Source organism: Pectinophora gossypiella, chromosome 23 (genome assembly GCF_024362695.1).
Source record: "Pectinophora gossypiella chromosome 23, ilPecGoss1.1, whole genome shotgun sequence".
Lineage (NCBI taxonomy): Eukaryota > Metazoa > Arthropoda > Insecta > Lepidoptera > Gelechiidae > Pectinophora > Pectinophora gossypiella.
In genome coordinates, this window is record NC_065426.1 from 1985402 (window position 1) to 2005434 (window position 20033).

The 20033-nt window shown below is 37.0% G+C and overlaps 1 protein-coding gene and 1 long non-coding RNA gene across 2 annotated transcripts in view; both read left to right on the plus strand.

Annotated features, from left to right (window-relative positions):
• Positions 1-20033, plus strand: part of LOC126377438 (uncharacterized) — a 216285-nt gene that overhangs the window by 132489 nt on the left and 63763 nt on the right. The window lies entirely within an intron of this gene.
• LOC126377342 (uncharacterized) overlaps positions 1-20033 on the plus strand; it is a 149332-nt gene that overhangs the window by 65536 nt on the left and 63763 nt on the right. The window contains exon 3 of the mRNA XM_050025047.1: positions 18454-18477. The gene's annotated coding sequence lies outside the window, so the exon portion shown is untranslated. The remainder of the gene's footprint in view (positions 1-18453; positions 18478-20033) is intronic.

Genomic DNA, 20033 nt, shown 5'->3' on the forward strand with positions numbered 1-20033 from the left:
CTCAATTAACTAAGTATTTATTACTGCACATAGCCCACGTTAAGGTGCTTATAAACTTGAGCATTCACTTGTTATGAGCATTTGTGCGAATGTTACACTACGAAAACAATACAAGAACATTTTAGCGAGCATTCTATCGAGCGTTCTTGCTCATGAAAACGTTCATTCATAACAATGTTTGACTCTATGCCTGGCTCGGCTCATTGTTCAGTTTGACAAATATAAAAACGGCGAATGCTCGATGTTCTGTTACAAGTGAATGCTCAAGTCTATCAACACCTTTAGGTTAGGATTTTTTTGTTTTATAATCACATAACATAGTCGTGAGACTATGGCCCAATTGGGGTGGTCTAAGTAACTGAGTACCCACAACTCACCGAGCTTTCTGTCTAAGACCGATGTGATAGGTGGTGAACCGTATCGCCATCTATAATGGTCGAGTCAAATGTGTTAGTGAAAACTGCACTTATATTCCCAGTGGTCTTACCAGTGAGTCTATTGGGAAGGAAATTCCTAGTAGTTCAACTGGGGATAGAGGTAAATTAATAACTCATTGGAGCAAGTCTGCTCCCCGTTTGAGAAGCAATCAAGCAAGCCAGTGACCCACAGAATCACAATGACTTGTAATTACGCATAGATACAAAACAATTTTAAACTTAGCTACTTAAGTATAGTTTGTGATGATGTACGATGACGCAATGTTGTTATTTTTTTCTGTATTTATTTATTTTTCGGGAAACCTTTTGCTTTTATATCTGTATTTTGTCTCCATTGTGTTCACTGAAGTATTTTATCTATCTATCTATCAATGTTTGCATCCGACTTTACTCTCACCATCCAATAAATTGGTACTTATAAAGTATTAGCTTAGAACGTTCAGCTTATAGATATGTCAATCAAAACGATTATAGATCAAATTATATTCTAAAGAGGATTAAGTTTATAAATTCATTACTTCGTGCGTGTAAGTCTGGCTATAAGCATATAGGTAGGTTACTTTAAAAAAAATTTTTTTTTTTTTTATTACTTATGTATGTACAAATAAATTTTGTCAATAATTTGTTATTACAACAATTTAAGAATCAATAATAAAAAACAGTAATAAACAAGTTTACAAAAAATAAGAATAGGTAATAAACGCAAAAATAAGGATTAAAACTATACTACTAAAACTAAATTAAAAAGCTCAATTAAAAATGCTCCCTTTTATCACCTCTCGACCGAATGTGCCCATCACGCTCGCAGCGTTGCCCCGTTGGATGGCGAGAGAAATATGCTGCGCTAAGTAATGCCCGGACCGGGAGTCGCCCCCCTGCTCCCTTAGCCGCTTACCCACCTCTATGATAAAGCGCTTCGCTTCAGAACCCCAAGTCCCCGCCGTTTCGACGGCAAACGGCACAAAGTCATACGTCGATTCCAGGTTGGCGTAAAAAAAAATTAAATTGTTTATTTTCAGACAACTTTAGTCCATTTTTGATTGGAAATAAAAATATATTATAAAAAAAGAAAATCTTTATTTCAGACCTTAAGGCCCATATACTGTTAGTACAAAAGACTTACAAAACTATTTTAGTAACAGACAATTTTAAAATGCATGTGTTACGGAATTGGAAAAAAGGCTTTTTGTCAAAAATATATTTTTTTTAAATATTAAGGTGAATGAACGTAACATAAAGTAAGCTCACGACTGTCCCGATTAGTCAAAGCTACATCCATCGCAAGATGAACTAAGTACCCACACCTCACCGAGCTTTTTGTTAGAAAGAAAAAGGGATGAAAGATTTCGTAATAAAAAACTCAACTTGACTTTAATTAACAAGTTTTTCCCACGGTAGGTACTCAACATTTTTTTCTATAAATTAATATTACGTATGTTCAGTCTGATAGCAGGATGTCCGGTGAATGTGTGTTGTCCTTTAAAGGATGCTAATAGTCTGCACATATTAATGGTTAAATTAACAGACATTTTGTACCGGGCTCACGATCTGGAGGTCCGGGTTCGATTCCCGATGGAGACTGCCCTTTGCTTGACTAAAACATTGCAAGCTGATCACCTGATTTCCGAAAGCAAGATGAATCACGTTAAGCCGTTGGTCCCAGTCACTACTTACTGGGGGGTTAAAATGGCCACATCGAAGCAATTCATCTAAGAAGGCAATATTGCTATTTGATATTTTGTTTGCATTGCGCACTTACTTTTATATGCGCAAATGTCAAATTGCAATATTGCTTTCTTAGATGAATTGTTTCGATGTGGCCATTTTAACCCCCCTGGTCTTTATATGAGACTCTAGGGTTACTATTTTCTTCTCTTTAACTTTGTATTCAAAGGATCCACTCATGCGCACAGTAAACGAAGGAAACGCGTCAAATCAACGGCTATAAATCTCGGTGTGAGTCGCTCCTTAATCGGATGTGAGTTTATAGCACCTGCGGTTATCGGAGATCTGTTTTCTAATACTTCTTTCCTTCGATTTCTAAGGTTTAAGCTTGAGAAGGAAATATATTGGGAAAAGATTGTCACCTCATGATAAAAATATTTGCATTATAGAGTACCTATAGACAATTTAACAAAAAAAGATGAAAAGAATAAGTTGGACTGAACGAGTTACTAATGAGGAAGTGCTAGTAAGAGTAAGGGAAAAGAGGCAAATATTGAGAGTTATTGAGGACAGAAGAAGCAAGGTGATTGGACACTTAATAAGACACGACGAATATATTAAAAACATCATAGAAGGAAAGCTACAAGGAAACGCTTGCCTTTCACTTTGAGGTCGCAGGTTCGAATCCAGCCTAAACCAATGATTGTCGAATTTGTTTTCGAATTCATGTTTGGATCGTAAATGATTATCACGTGCCCAGCGGTGAAGGAAGACATTGTGAGGAAATCCACATTCCCGAGAAATGCATTTTCGGAGGTATGTGACCTAACCTGTATTGGGCTGGTTTTCCCTCCGCAGGAAAGTCAGACAGGCAGTCGCTTCTGTAAAAAACCGGTTAGGTTAGTGGACCCTGTCAAAAAAGGGACGATGCTAGGGAGATGATTATATATGTACCTATGTGTTCTGTTTGTCTTTCTATCTCTAATCAAAAATGTAAAAAACACCCAAAAGGTTACTAACCCCTGCCTTCCTTCCTAAACAAGGAGCAGGTTCAAAGAAATGCACTGTCCCCTAATTAATATGCAATCGTAGTATCCCAGACAATACTACCATCGCTTACTATGCACGATCACGTCACTAAATACCTTTATACGCCCGCCATTTTGTTTTAATTCCAATATGGCGGCGAAATGGTGAAACGCGGGAAAATTTGCAACGTCTGGAATTCCATTACGTAATGTCTTCTGGCAAATGATAAATAATTTCTGGGAAATTGTCTGTATAACGTTCAGCTGCTTGTCTGTCATGTCGTTAAAACCGACAAACTGATTATCCCTTTCCAACACGTTGAGCCATTGTAATAGGCTAACGGCCTCCATAGCCCAGTTCATAGAGGTCCCAGGTTCGAATCCCGGCGGGAACCGAACCCAGACCTCCAGATCGTGAGCCTAACGCTCTAACTACTAGACCACGGAGGCTGTTCAACTCGCACAAAACTGTTTGACTCGTAATAATTATGGTCTGGAAATGTCGCCATAAAGTTTATCATATCTTTCTATTCTAACTTTGAATCATAACTTTCTATTCTGCCTACCTTATAAAGGATTACATAAGCTAACGACTATATTTCAATTGGGGTAGTCAGGGGTATATCCATCGCAAGATGAACTAAGTACCCACACCTCACCGAGCTTATGTTAGACCAACGTGATAAGGGATTGTGTGTGAGTTAGTGCGTAAGTTTTTCTTTTTTTCTTCTCCCCGACCATACACACAACATAATAAAATATAGCCGCATTAAAATGTATGCAAAAGCTGGTTTAATCTTAACTGATGTTGTAAATATTGTAACTTATTCCTAGTACAGGTTGTAAAAGTGTTCGTATTATTAATAGATAAGTTTTAGTATTAATATTATTTTTGTTTTCCCCATAGAAATTATTGGCGTAATTTTAAATTTTACAACTTTGTATACCGCACAAGTAAATGCGCTATGTTGTTTTAGTGCAAACTTTTGTCTTTTGATACGAACCCAATATGAGAAGACACTATTTATTTCTTTGCCCGACAGTTATTATGTATGGGTTAAAAACTAAAGTCCGACAAACTGTTATCCGGCAAGATTTTACTTCGGCAATATGAAAATCCGACACTTCTTTAATACATAATTACGACATGTGATAACTTCGATACTACTCTACTCCGACAAAACGTTTTTTGGACATGACTTTAATAAGAAACCATGCGAATACGATGACATTCTACCTCGACAGTAATGCTTCACTGACATGAAACTATTTCGACATACTCTAATCAGAAAAATATTTGCCTATGACCACAATCTCATTGATTATATGTGAAGATGTGGCATATAAGGTGGTTTCCTGTAAATGCCTATTCATTCTAGTTTTGAGGTGTGAAGAGTAGAGTGAGTAGGGTGTGGGGCGAAGTACCCAGAGTGAGAATGTTCCCGTTGTTAAAACTCTTTCTCCTCTCATTCTCTTTTTCCTCGTTTTCTGTTGTCCTACCACTGGTAAACATGTCGTCTAATTAGCACCACCTAAAAGTCCCAGCGTTTCTTCTGAGATGTGCAGGAATCGACCAATCACCGTGAAGGAGAGAGTGACAGAACGTCTTCGTTTTTGCTCTTTCGATCGCTGTGATTGGTCAAATCCGCACATCTCCGCTCTTCTCCGCCCATCTCCGCGTCAGTTGAAACCCGGCCTAACAGCGAGCTTAGCACCGTAAGCACGCGACTCGAAATCATCTGTCTCTTTCTGTGATGTACTGTGAGAGAGTGACGGGTGACGTATGTCGAGGTGAGAAAGAGTCGCGCGCTTACGGTGCTAAGCCTGCAGAGAGATTAACCAAAAGTTGCCATATATACTATAAAAATATTTTATGTCAGTGTTGCCGACAGAATGTTATAAAAAATATCACTATGTTTCAAAATGGACCCAAACATAAGTGGTACATTTTTCAAAGTGTCTACCTATAATTATAATTTTGGTGGCACAATTTTTCCACGAAAAGGTTCGAATCCCGGTGGTAACATATCACAAAAAATCACTTGTGAGCCTTGGTTTGTTTAGGACATTGCAGGCTGATCATCCGATTGCCCGAAAGTAAAATGATCCGTGCTTCGGAAGGTACATTAAGCCGTTTTGGTGCTGGTAACTACTTACTGATGCAAGTTAGTAGTCATTACGAGATCTCAGGGGCCTTTGGCGACTCAATAGTAACCTTGACACCAGGGTTGATGAGGCCACAACCCACACGATAAGAAGAAGCACACCAGGAAAGAGATAAACTTAAAAAGTAAGGGAGGGCAGATAGGCGTACATTTACTTAGAGGTAGTCTACTTGGACAAGTCTAGAATAATCGCCAGTTTAATATAAAATGTCTGTCATTAATTAGCGATTTCCAGGCAGACAATTATGCCTGTCCCGGGATGTGAACCCATACTCATTACAAGTCGCATTTAAATGCTAAATTACCGTCCCGACTGCCGATTCTCATCTGCATTTTGTATTGCATAAATTGCTTGTTTATTACACGAATATCAGTGAATTCAAAATAGAAATTCAGTGAATAGAGAAGCATAGAATGGAATGGGATACCATAGAATGGAATGCATGGCGACTAATAACTCTGACACCATCAGGGTCTACACGGCAACCGAACCTCACGCGGCGCGATTTATATCAAGGTCGTCGACTAATAAACGCAGAGGATTTTATCTAGATAGACGTACGGCTATCGGTCAAAGCCAACGATATAATTCGCGCAGTTTCGGTGCAGACCCTGCAGGGTTGATGAAGCGGGTCATTGACCTCACAACGCGTACCATAAAGAAGAAGTCCTACAGACAAATTACCCAAATTTATGTACATAAACAGTCTATGGTTCATCCAGCTACTTGGTAAAGATCTCTCCTCTATCATCCAAATGATCACACCACAGAGCTATAAAAAATCAATTTAGAATCGGCCTTGTTATGGTGTTCTTGTAAGCTACGTGTCTTACGTACAGATAAAAAAGTGTTTTTGTACACAGTAAATAGATAGCCATCGATAGCCACCTTAACAGCTTTTTTTTGTATTATTCGTAGCAAAACAATTTGTTTCAATACAATAGTCTTATTAATGGATAACATACCGCCCCAGTTGTTGATCGTTGAGCTCATGATCCGGAGGCCCTGGGTTCTAATTCAGGTGAGGACTTATCACACAAATCAGTTTATAATCCCTAGTTTGGATACAACATTACAGCCTAATCACCTGATTGTCCGAAAGTAAGATGGTTCATTATTACTTTGCTTGATTACTACTTACTGATATAAGTACGTAGTTACATGAGCCATGTCAAGGACCATTGGTGGCTGAATAGTAACCCTGATACCATGGTTGATAAGGTCAGTCATTGACCTCACAAACGAGAGAAGAATTGATGAGGCTGGTAATAAACCACACAATCCATACGATAGAAGTAGAATGGATAACATGAATCCATGGAGCAGCCGATTAGATTCGTACGTACTCCAAAAACATATTTTTACTCTGTCCAGTGAACCATCAAATCCAAGCCCTGAACCGAGGTTCGAGCCCAACTAGGTATTCTCAGACTTGTTGTATTAAATTAATGTACCGGGTGCGTGTCCTCACCGCTCCCCATTTGTCCGGCCAAGTATTAATTACCATCGGAAGTAAAAAAAATGTCATATCTTATAAATACTCTTTAATTCCGTTGGCTGATAGCTAAAACTACTCTTACAACTCAGACGCATACAGACGCTAAAGCCCAGTTTTTATGTCGACGTAACTTGCTTGAAAAGGTATTCACTATTTGGCCTGACAACTGAGAAGAGCATTAAGGGTTCTTACCCGGTAAGCTAAACTCAGCAATGGACAAGACACAAAGTGTACCATAACAAAGCAGCTATGCGAATTGGCCGGCAAAGCTTAAAATATTAGCTCATTTAACGCCATGCTATTACGTGGTCGTCCAGACAACTCATATATGATGTCCTATAACAACAGTAACTTTCTTCACGCTGCGTGACTTGGGCGGTGGACTGTGAAAATGATCGCATATGAGGGCTTTTATCTTTACAAAGCAGCAAGTTGTACTATTATTAGCATCATCATCATCATCAGCCCATTAACGTCCCCACTGCTGAGGCACGGGCCTTCCCTATGGATGGACAGGGAGATCGGGCCTTAAACCATCACGCGGGCCCAGTGCGGATTGATAGTTATTAACGACTGCTAATGCAGCCGGGACCAGCGGCTTAACGTGCCTTCCGAAGCACGGAGGACCTCGAGACGAAAACTTTTTTTTGTGGTCATCCATCCTAAGACCGGCCTTTGCGAAAGTTGCTTAACTGCTGTGCAACAATCGTATACCGAGCGCGTTAACCGCTGCGCCACCGAGCTCCTCAATTATTAGGATACAGGCGTGAATTTAAGAATTAATTTTTTTCGTCACGGTCAATCTGACTGACAGTATGAATTTTGAATTTAATTCTACATTCATCATACGATGAGTGTACCATTGTCACCTTTATGATATTTTCAAAACTCTTGTCTTTTTCTGTCGTGTGGGTTCTGAGGTGGATTACCGACCCCATCAACCCTGGTATCAGTTTTACTATTAAGCCGCCAAAGGCCCCTGACATGGCTTATGTAACAACTACTCACTTACATCAGTAAGTAGTAACCGGAACCAACGGCTTAACGCGCCTTCCGAAGCACGGATCATCTTTCTTTTTGGTCAATCAGGTGATCAGCCTGTAATGTCCTTACCAAACTAGGGATCACAAAATATTTTTTGTGATATGTCCCCACCGGGATTCAAACCCGGGACCTCCGGATCGTGAGCCCAACGCTCAACCACTGGACCACGAAGGCCGTTAGAGTAGTACACCTGACTGTCCAAGAGGATTCGTGTGGAAGACGCAAGATTCAATATACTGGATTGATAACCAACGGTTTGAAGACCAAAATGCAGACATCAAATACATTATTTTGTACAGTCATGAGCTATAGGTATAATGTACCCACTTTAGGACTCTGTCGCACTAACATATTTGACATTTACTGAGACTTACAGTTCAATTTGTCAAAAAAGTTAATGAGACATGGTACCAAAGTGTATACATATTAATGTTCGTGACCGTTCGTGGCCAGTATTCTGGGGACTTTGCCTCGATGTGGTGAGCTGGAGGACATTTTTTATTTATAGCTTTTTATTCTTATTTTATATTTTGTTTTTAATAAATATGTGTTGTTACAGTTGCAGTTGAATGGAATGTACTTACTATACAATACAAAAACTCTTTATTGCACTTAAATCACAATATACCCGGCTATACAGCTATACAGGTTGTGAGAAGCTGCAGTAGTTTTAGGCGGATGAGACGTTCGTTGTGAAAATTGACGATTCAAAGTGTAACTATGTTACCTACTGAATAAAGATATTGTTGAATTTTGAATTTTTGAATTAAAAATACATACTTATGCTAACTTACTTGTACTTGTTTATGTATTTTTATTTAGTAAATAATTATTACTCTTTTATACATTTGTGTATTTGTGTAAATTTTGACTTGATTAAAACAGTGTACTTTGCTATTTGTAAATCAATTCTTACATACTGCATTACGTCCTGGGGCGGTGCATCAAAGTCTAATTTGATGAAGCTTGAGGTTGCCCAGAGAGCAGTATTGAAGGTTGCGGCCTTCCGTCCGTACCTCTTCCCGACAATTGCACTTTACCAAGACTGGCAGGTTCTGTCGATCCGTAAGCTCTTTATTCTCTCAATTATAATGAAAATGCATGTGAGTCTGACCTATGATCCGAATCTTGTGGCTTCGAAGAGACGGTCGGATATTGTTTGCCCCTCCAAACCTTGCAAGACCTCATTTGCTCGTAGGTTCTTCTTCTTTCTCGGTGCATATATTTATAATAAAATAAACAGACGGTGTAATATTTACAACCTAAATATTTATAAGTGTAAGAAATCTGTAACAAACTGGTTACTTACACTAACATATGATGAGACTGAAGACCTCCTCAGCGTAATTTCTTAGGTGCATCATTTCTATTTTTATTTCTTATATTTTGTTTCGATTTTGATTTGCCTAAATCTCGGAATCTTAAAATGGACTTTTAACTCCCATTTTATGGTCACCCATTTTTACACACACACACACACACAATACTTTCATTTACACACCATGCACACCAAATCACACCATCACATATTTTGACACAAATAGTTGTTCTACTTAATTCCCTATTGATTGATTGATTAGTTTTTTAATTTTTATCCTTATTTCTTTTATTTTTGTAGTCGTTTGTTTCTTTCTAAGTTGTAATTATGGCTACCCATTAAGACTGCTGATCTGGAGGTGGAGGCCTGGAATCCTATAATACAGGGCATCCTAGTCTAGGTTCCAGCCTTTACACATGATCACCCGTTATGTTTAACCCTATTGTCTAAGATGTTTATGTACACTTTGTATCATGATATGTTGTGAAGGAAATAAATATTTTTTTTTTTTTTTTTTTTTTTTTTTTTTTTTTTTTTTTAAAAATAAATAAATAAATATTGTATGAGCGCTTATGTCCAAACAAAAACAAAAGGATAAATGTACTTTCAAAGAAAACTAAGCATGCAAATTATCACCACTGTACGGCTTAACACAAACATAACAAAGTAACTCCATGGTGGAGAGGTTAAAACGGTTATTTATGGTCGACTCCCACAGTCAACGGGCTCCAATTATTTACGATCAGGAAGGCTTAGCCTAAAATATTGTCCAACTTCCTAGTATACAGGCAGCTGAAGAAATAACTTTTACGTTAGGTAGGAAAAGTTTCATAGGTATAATTCAAATTCAAATTCAAAAATATCTTTATTCAGTAGGTAATAGTAACACTTTGAATCGTCAATTTTTACATAACGAACGTCTCATCCGCCTAAAACTACTCATAGGTATAATTCAAATTCAAATTCAAAAATATCTTTGTTCAGTAGGTAATATAGTAACACTTTGAATCGTCAATTTTTACATAACGAACGTCGCATCCGCCTAAAACTACTGCAGCTTCTCACAACCTTCGATTAACCTTCGATTCGATTGGAGAGAAAATAGGCTAGTATAAAGCGTTCAGAGGAATACGGCCTCTGTGGTCCAGTGGTTAAGCGTTGGACTCACGATCCGGAGACCCCAGGTTCGAATACCGGTGGGGACATATCACAAAAATCACTTTGTCATCTCTAGTTTGGCTAGGACATTACAGGCTGATCACCTGATTGTCCGAAAGTAAGATGACCCGTGCTTCGGAAGGCACGTTAAGCTGTTGGTCCCGGTTACTATTTACTGATGTAAGTGAGTAATTGTTACATGAGCTATGTCAGGGGCCTTTGGCGGCTCAATCATAACCCTGACACCAGGGTTGATGAGGCTGGTATTCCACCTCACAACCCACACGATAAGAAGAAGGGGAATAATTCACAATCCGAATATTCTGTCCACTTTGCAGTTTTTAGTGATGCCTATGTAAATTGTGAATAAATAAATAAATTAAATAGGTTCTAACTAGTGAAATCAGTTGCTTTTTCCTAAATGTCGAAACACGAAATTACCAACGAATTTGTATGAAAAAGCACACTGTGACATCATAGAAAATCGTGATAAAATGTCGGACTTATTATTACGTTTTTCTTGATTGAAATTCATAAGTAAATAAAATAAATAAAAAAAAAGAAAATTTTCTTCATTAGTTTTAGATCTGTCTAATATTTAGTCATCACAATTTTATAATTTATCTCGAACCTAGGACGCGACCCAATTTGTGTACGCTGAGTTACCTATTTTTACTGCTTTTTCCCTCGTGTGTAGTTTGAGATAAGTGACCAGGGAGGGACATTGGATCAATTCATCTAAAAAGCAATAATACAATTTGACATTTGTGCATATAAAAGCAAATAAAAATAACGCTTTTTAGATTAATTGCCAAAGTTAATGACCCCTGACATGGCTCATGTAACGACTAAATATTTACTTAAGTAAATAATATCCGGGACCGACTGCTTGGTCAACGTGCCTATTTCCGTTGGGCTAACTGACCGGAGGGCCCGGGTTCGAATCCCTTAACATGCCCTACGTTAAGTACTATTTACTTAAGTAAGTATGTCGTTACAAGAACCTTATTGGGGGCCTTTAGCTCAATGGTAACCCTGACACCATGGTTGATGAGGTAGGCCATTGACCTCACAAACGAGAGAAGAAGGCAACAAGCCCCTATAGTAAGGATCTCGTTAAAAACAGCACCCTTTACAAACACGACTGCATGTACTGCTCGTCATGTAAATTATGAACATTATACTTCGCCGCATGCGTAATACACACCTGCGTATTTGTATGCGGGTGAGTGTAGGTAAGTTGGATCGTCGGGCCTAGATCAATATTCGACACATAGTGAAAAGTAGTAACCGCCTTTTTGATAACAGCCTCCGTTATTGAAGTTAGAGCTATAGGCTCACGATCTGGAGGTCCAGGTTCGATTCCCAATAGGGACATAGTCGAAATCACTTTGTGAGACTGTCCTATGTTTGGTAAGGACATTGCAGGCTTGAATCATTTGAATATCCAAAAAAGTAAGATGATTCCGTGCCTCGGAGGGAACATTAAGCCTATGGTCCCGGTTGTGATTTAAAAACACCTCCACCAACTCGCAGTGGAGCAGCGTGCTGGAGTATGCTCCATACACAGTTGGTTCGACCATTATAGACGGCGATACGGCTCACCTATCGCGTTGGTCAAACAAAGAGATGAGGTGTTGGTACTTACTTCATCTTGCGATAGACGTACAGTCATGAGCAATATAATATACCCACTTTAGGACTCTGTCGCACTAACATATTTGACATTTAGTGAGACTTACAGTTCAATTTGTCAAAACGGTTAATGTGACATGGTACCAAAGTGTATACATATTAATGCTCGTGACTGTACCACTGGCTACCCCATTTGGGACATAGTCGTGAGCGTTTCAAATTAAATCAAAATCAAATCAAATATACTTTATTGCACAGAAATAAACTATATAACACTTTATAAGTATATATGTAGTATGTTTCCCTATACGTATAAGTATCTTCTTTGTTATCTAGAAGATGTGAATGCTTGGGATTACCTGTCTAGGAACTGATATTAGACAGCCTTATTACTAAATTGTACAACAGTATTTTATGTCCCTTTTTTAAAGAACTAGGGCCCTGTGCCGAGGTTTTTCTTGCAGCTTCTTTTCCACGACAATACAGATTGTGAGAAGCTGCAATAGTTTTAAGCAGATGAGACGTTCGTTAAGTAAAAAATGACGATTCAAACTACTTACTGAAAGGTAATTTTAAATTTGAATTACTTAGAGTAATTAACTGTTCTCAATTAAATTATCATAAAACTCCAATAAAATCAAGAATCAAGCACTGAAACTAATGGATACAATCACGCATAACTCGTAATTTGCCGTTTTCAAGGTCTGCTTACGATTGGTGCTATGTTTTGCACGGTTTTATCTAGGCATAACTATTATTATGCATCTCCAACGGATTTTATTAGTTACCTTATTCGATGAAGCGTATAATATATATGAGTACTTATATATCAAAAAGTTAGATAATAAAACTCTTACATAAGTTTTGTACCTTTTTACTGTCAAGAACATTCCCAAAGTGGAAACATTTCCCGGAACAGGACATCACTGGTTGTGTATGAGTGTAAAGTGTATTTTAACCTGACAGAATTAAGTTGACAGTACACGTCAAACGGTTTGCATACCAGCGAGATACCTATTAGATTCGCGATTGATCCCCGATTCGTGACGTCATATTGAAGTTCGGCAAAATAACTATTTCAAAAAGAGAAGAAGCCACTGTTCTTTACTATTAAAGAGTTTTTACAACGGGAGCATTCTCGGAAACCGTACATGACTGTTCACAACATTTAATTTTCTTGTTTACAAAGTTCTTTCTCAACAGAATAGAAACTAAATGCCGAGCTCAATTGTCTCAGTGTCGCTTCCATTAAACATCTGTGTTGTGGAAAAAAAACAATAACATAGAAAGTGGTTTTCTACGACCTACATTATCATAAAGCCAGTGAAATTGTGTAAGCTATTATGAACGATTACTGCTTTCTATGTTGTAGGCTTTAGTAGAAGGTCAAGGAAAAATTATAAAATTCTAATTACTAAATAAAAACAGATCTAAAGGTGCCAAAAAATGTTTTCTTTTTCCTATTTAACTTATTTTTTTTTTTTCAATGAATTTTAATAAAGAAAAATGTAATAATAAGTGCGACTTTTTTCGCGTTGTTCTGTGACGTCACAAGGTGCTTTTTCATACACAGTAATTTCGTGTTTTGACGTTTAGTAAAAAGAACTGATTTAACTAGTTAGAAACTATTCTATTATGGTTATTTTTCTGAGTTATCTGTTTTATTGAATGATCTATCACATCTATTACTATACCCAAGTAAATGTTTCAATCCTAATTTCGATTTATTTATTTATTATCTAAAGAATTCAACACACATAGTCATTACAGGTACATGCTATTGCGACATATGTAAACAATATACTTATTTCTATAATAATATACTTAGAAATCTGTGTACCACATAAACAGGGTGTTAGTGGCATCGTAACGAATCGCAAAATTCATGGTTTTTTTTGGTTTTTTTTTTAATCATTTGCAATTCTATAATTCTGCGATGGAAAATTTCACTCGATATTAACTCAGAATAATCAGCTAAATCATCCCCCTCAGTAATCGTTACGATGTCACTTACACAGACAAAGGTAGCTACATAGGCAGTAAAACTGATGCGGATGATTCAGGCTATGATTCTGAGTTGATATCAAGTGGAATTTCCTGTTGGAAAACTCATGAAAAGTTTAGTGGTTTATTTTTTCAATATTATCCGTTCCACGCTTTTGCGATTGAAAAATCCACTTGATATTAATTCAGAATCATGGTCTGAATCATCCCTCAAAGTTTTCGTTTCGATGTCACTAGCACCCTGTAAGACATAAACATTTTTGACCCTAATAATGGTATGATTAGGCTGAGAATAATCTAAACCTAAACCTATTTATTACAATACCTAGGTAGACAATGGTTGTAATAGTAGAAACCCTTATTACTGATAGTTATCTTTTTAATCTGTGCTCAGTTCGTAACTACAGACAGGAATTCGGCTTAGTCATAAACTTGCACAATACCCTGTGTTTGGTGCGATTGATAACTGACAAGCGATTTTGAAAAAAATAACACAATATACTATAGCATCGCGCCTGTGTCCCCGAAGAGGTAGGCAGAGATGAATAGTACAGCTACTCCTCGCCAGCTATGTTTTAGAAATTAAGACCCGTGTAATAGGGGGTCTTATTAAGTGTCCAATCATCCTCAATAACTCTCAATATTTGCCACTTTTCCCTTACTCTTACTAGCACTTCCTCATAAACGAATACTTCGTACACGAATTTATTAAAAACATCATAGAAAGGAAGCTACAAGGAAAGAGAGGAAGGGGAAGACCAAGAAGAGCTTACATGGAACAGATTAAAGAGAAGGCGAACGTCGTGTCTTATAAGGAGGTGAAGGAATTGGTCTTTGATAGAGACGAATGGAGAATGCTACACCGACAAGAGCGTGGCTCTTAAATTAGTGATGTGTAACAGAGGGTATGCCTATTGCCATTAATCGGGCACAAATTCTGGCAACCATATCTGCGATCCAAAGATGAAATCAATCAAGATGATGATAGCATTATCCCGTTTTTCACATGATCCGCTTACCTAACCTGAAGATTTGACAGGTCCGGTTTTTTTTACAAGAACACACGATAGAAGAAGACCGTTACTGTAGCAAACAGCGCAAAAGGGCTTTCTTACTACAAATTGTACCATTCGGACAAAAGCCGATGTCTGCCGATGTCGTAACAATGACAAGCCATGACCTGTCCACTGCCCAGATATTCAGAGCACTTCCTGTTATGTCAGCCAACAGCTGGAAAGACTTCTAATTTAAAAAAGCAATCAATAGAAAGGTAAATCACATGAATGTTATCAAATAGGCTAGGTTCCCATTAGTCAAATCAGTTACTTTTTACATACATACATACATACATAAACTCACGCCCGTAATCCCAAATGGGGTGGGCAGAGCCACAAGTAATCAAAGACAACTTGCAGCCACTGTTGATACGAAGTCCTAAGATGGATATGATGAACCTTATGGTGATAAGGGATCAGCCTATCGCCCATAACATTAGTCCATCATGTTAGAGGACACAATCCCTCTGTCGGTTTTTACGACATGCCCGGGAAGACAAGCAGCTGAACGTGTTCTATGTTTTTTATTTGCTCCCAGAACAGCATAGAAGCAGTTACTTTTTACAAAACATTATCATCATCTCCCTAGCATTATCCCGTTTCTCACAGGGTCCGCTTACCTAACCTGAAGATTTTGACAGGTCCGGTTTTTTACAGAAGCGACTGCCTGTCTTCGAGCGACCTTCCAACCCGCGAAGGGAAAACCAGCCCGATACAGGTTAGGTCACATACCTCCGAAAATGCATTTCTCGGGAATGCGGGTTTCCTCACAATGTTTCCTTCACCGCTGAAAACGTGATAATCATTTATGATCCGTTCGTATTTAGACAGAACGACATGGCTTATTTGGGTTCACATATTAGCAACAATCGGCAAAACGACATAATTATAATATCGTCGTAATCGATAAAATTAGCGTGACAAAATTTAATCACGTTGCGCCTTTTCTACTGGACGAAGCGCTATGTTATCTTCTTATAAATATATAAAAAGAGAAACTGACGGACTGACATATCAACGCACAGCCTAAACGGCTAAACGTAGGCACTTGAAATTTGAAAGGGACGTAGCTTAGGTACCGTAGAGATGCACTAAGAAAGGAATTTCCGGAATCCCCACGGGAACGGGAATTAGCGGGAAAATCCTTTTGTATGAAAAATCTAAACCGCTTAAGTTAGACGCTTGAAATTTGACATGCAGATACCTTAGTTAACTTAAAGCTTAGTTGCAACAGGATATTGCAAAATTCCCACGGAAACGGGAGTTAGCGGGAAAAAACATTTGTATGAAAAAATCGAAACCGCGTAAGATAGATGTTTTCAATCTAGCATGCATGCATACCTTAGTAAATATAAAGTTTAGCTATGGCTGTATTTTGAAAAATGAAAAAATCTAAACTGCCTAAGTTAGATGCTTGAAATTTTATATGCATTCACACACACACACATAGATCTCTCTTTTATAACACGCCACTCGGACGAAGTCGCGGGCAAAAGCTAATGTTACATATTAAATGAATCAAGGTTGCGAAAGAATATCATGACATATTTTACAATAAGTAAAAGAATAAGAAGTATGTAGTTGAAACCTTCAGTAGGGACAGTGCGAAGACTCAAGATCAGTTTACAACTCGACCGTTTATTTGTAAATACACTTAGTAACTTTCACAATATAGTATTACAACTAGTGGTACACTCGACCAGCATAGATTCGACTTAGGTCTATACTCCAGCTAGCGATAACGATAGAATGCCCGTTCTGGGATGGATGAGCGCCTTTTATGCCCTTCGCGCCATGATTAACCGTCATACTAATGCTCACAGTGTTGCCAGTGTCCAAAATATAATATGGAACTAGTATTAAGGTAGCAGATATCATAAATACTAGCTATTACTGTTACATAGTGAAAGAAATAGAAGAGAGAAGTATGTCAGGATCGAAGCAAATGGAATTTCATAGTCTGCTTACCCCGGTGGGAAATAGCCGTGAGTTTATGTATGTATGTATGTATGTGTTTTCAATACTTTATTACCTGCCTAAGTGCAGAAGCAAAATGCAATTATTATAGTATATATATCCGCAATACTATGCAGGCAATTATGTGAGCACTACCAATGAAAGTATCAATTTATTTCAAGACACTAAACGGCATAAAATACTGGTATTAGAGACCTTTTTACCTGTCCAGGAAGGGTTATAATTTAACCTGTCGCTTTTGTTATGTTCTATAGGGAGAAGTTTCCACTGAACACTGGAATGTGTATACATACAGCCAAGTTCTCTCGCTAGTCTTTTGATCTACTGAATAGTTTTTTTTTATATGTGTATTGTACTGAAATAAATTATCTCCTATCTTATTTGTTTCTTAGTGTATTTACTATTATGATGTATTATGTGTATTTCCCTATTTATTTTATTGTGTGTTTTGCTTTTTTTTTCTATCAAAAATACTGAGTTAATGTATATGTCTAATACAATTCTAACATACTAGTTATAATATTAAGCCCCAATTATTTTTGAGTAAATAATAATAATAAAACACTTTATTGCACACAAATTTACAAAAAAATTACAGGATGAACTTAAATAACTACTTTTTATGTTTATCATAAAGTTCACTTGCAATACAATTCTGTGCACTGCATTGTAGCCATACAGATTATATTTCCGTGAACTTGGCCGATACGCTACCATGCGCTGATTTTCCACTTAACTGTCGCTTACGACATATCAATTACCTACAATATGTATATTTAATGGTACAAAAAATATAACGTCATAAGCGACAATCGGCAAAATAAAACAGGTTTTTTAAAATAACCAGTCTTTTAAAATGTCTTACTGTCAAAAGAAATAAAGCCTTCAGTTAAAAGTAATAAGAAGTAGTATAGAATGATTACTTTTTTGCATAGGGTGGTTATCAAAGCGTAACGTAGTATAGTTAAAACGAACGTATGACTTAAGTCATAATGTTGAGTGCAATGACACTGAACTTGATCGAAATTGCATGTTAACCGACTTTGCGGCGAATTCAATTCAATTCTTTATTCATAATAAATATTACACGTCAACAAATATTTCGATGAGTAGGTACAGGTACACATTATATAGATTACTTTACAATATTTCAATATTACATCACAATAAAATCATAACAATATACAAATTACATCACTATATTGTCGTCATCCTAATTTTATGTTATTGAGAAACTGTTAAGTCATAATAGGCTTTATGAACCAAATAATGTTTTAATTTATTTTCGAAGCATGCGTCGCTGAATGTAGCGTAAATTAATATTTTATGAATATTTTTAGGGTTCCCAACCTCAACCTCACATGTATAAACACATGTGCAATAAAGCGTTTTTGTATTGTATTGATTGTCTATAACTACCTAATATAAATTAGTCCAAACTTTAATGTTTTATTTTTTTTGTTCACAGATTTGGCAGCAGTTTGATTTGAAGGTAATGCGGTGTATTTTACCATAGTCCGTCGGTCACAACTACAGTTTTCAGTAGGCCATTCAAAGCCTAAACCAATTTATTTATTTACATACATACATGCATATATGTCTATTTCCCACTGGGATAAGCAGAGACTATGGAATTCCATTTACTTCGATCCTTACACACTTCTCTTGCTTCCTCCACGTTCATCAATCGTTTCATGCACGCATGCGGGTTCAAAATAGATCGTACTGAACCCTTTTTTATGGTTTGTTTACAAAATGAATTAAATATTTTATATAAATATTATTATATTTAAAATTGAAATAATTTAAACACGTTTTTTTTGAGGGAGCGTAGCCTAGAAAGTCGCTCATTGGTTTAATTAAAATCCGACAACTACTTTATAATTATAATTTTAAACCTAGATTAATATCTTCTATTTTTATCAACTCTCAAAATCAAATCAAATATACTTTATTGCACAGAACTAAATTTCAAAAATCAGACAATACAGATAATACATGAATACAGAACAATTTGGGCGGCCTTATTGTTCTGGAGCAATTTCTTCCAGGCAACCACCACCAGGAAACAAACATTTACAAAAAACTTGGATGCGGGATGGTGCAATAAGAAATAAATACCTAAAAGTAAACTAAAGTTAATATTAATATTCTATATAATATAATACATATTTACTAAAGATATACCTAACCATAATCTAAAGTTTAATAATTAATAATAGGTACACCATTCACACATATACAAAAAAACATATGGAAACAAATAAAATACAACATACATAATAGAAATCTCCTAAGAATATTCGTATAAGGATTCAAAATGAGCTCGTAACTCGCTTTGAAGCTCTGAAGAGAGTTAGCGATTCTGATGGAAGCAGGTAAGGAGTTCCATAAACGCATAGCTTGCACAGTAAACGACTGGCCGTAGTAGTCAGTTCGATGGGTGGGATGGCTCTCCCCACCCTCTCAAGCGTACCGCCGTGAAGATATGCAAGTAACAGTATCGCTATGACTAGCTAAGCCTCCAGTGTTTGCCTCAACAGGTCCAACTGGACTGACAGCCTCATCAGGAGATATAATCCTCCACTTTATGGACAGGTTAGTCTAGTGGCAGAAAAAAAAATAACAGTCAAGTGCGGGTCCTATTTGTGCATTGAGGGTTCGGGATGAATACTGGTAAGATAATGATATCTTATGAAAGTAAGTGAAGTTATCAAATATTCACTTTTTTATATTAATAATCATAATAAGTACTTATAAAAAATCTTCAGATGTTGGATCATAACACGCTCTAAATATATTCAAAACATAAAAAAAAAATATACGGTCGAATTGAGAACCTCCTCCTTTTTTTGAAGTCGGTAATAATGGTGCTAATTCCTGTAAACACCATCACATTTTATTTTAAGTTTTATCTGTCATTTTCTTATCCGTCGAAAAGGAAAGGGACGGGTAATCGACAAGCATAAAATTTATGGAACACACGTCAATTTTAAGCACAAATCAAAAACAACCCTATAAAAACTTTGCATTGACTAATAACCCGAC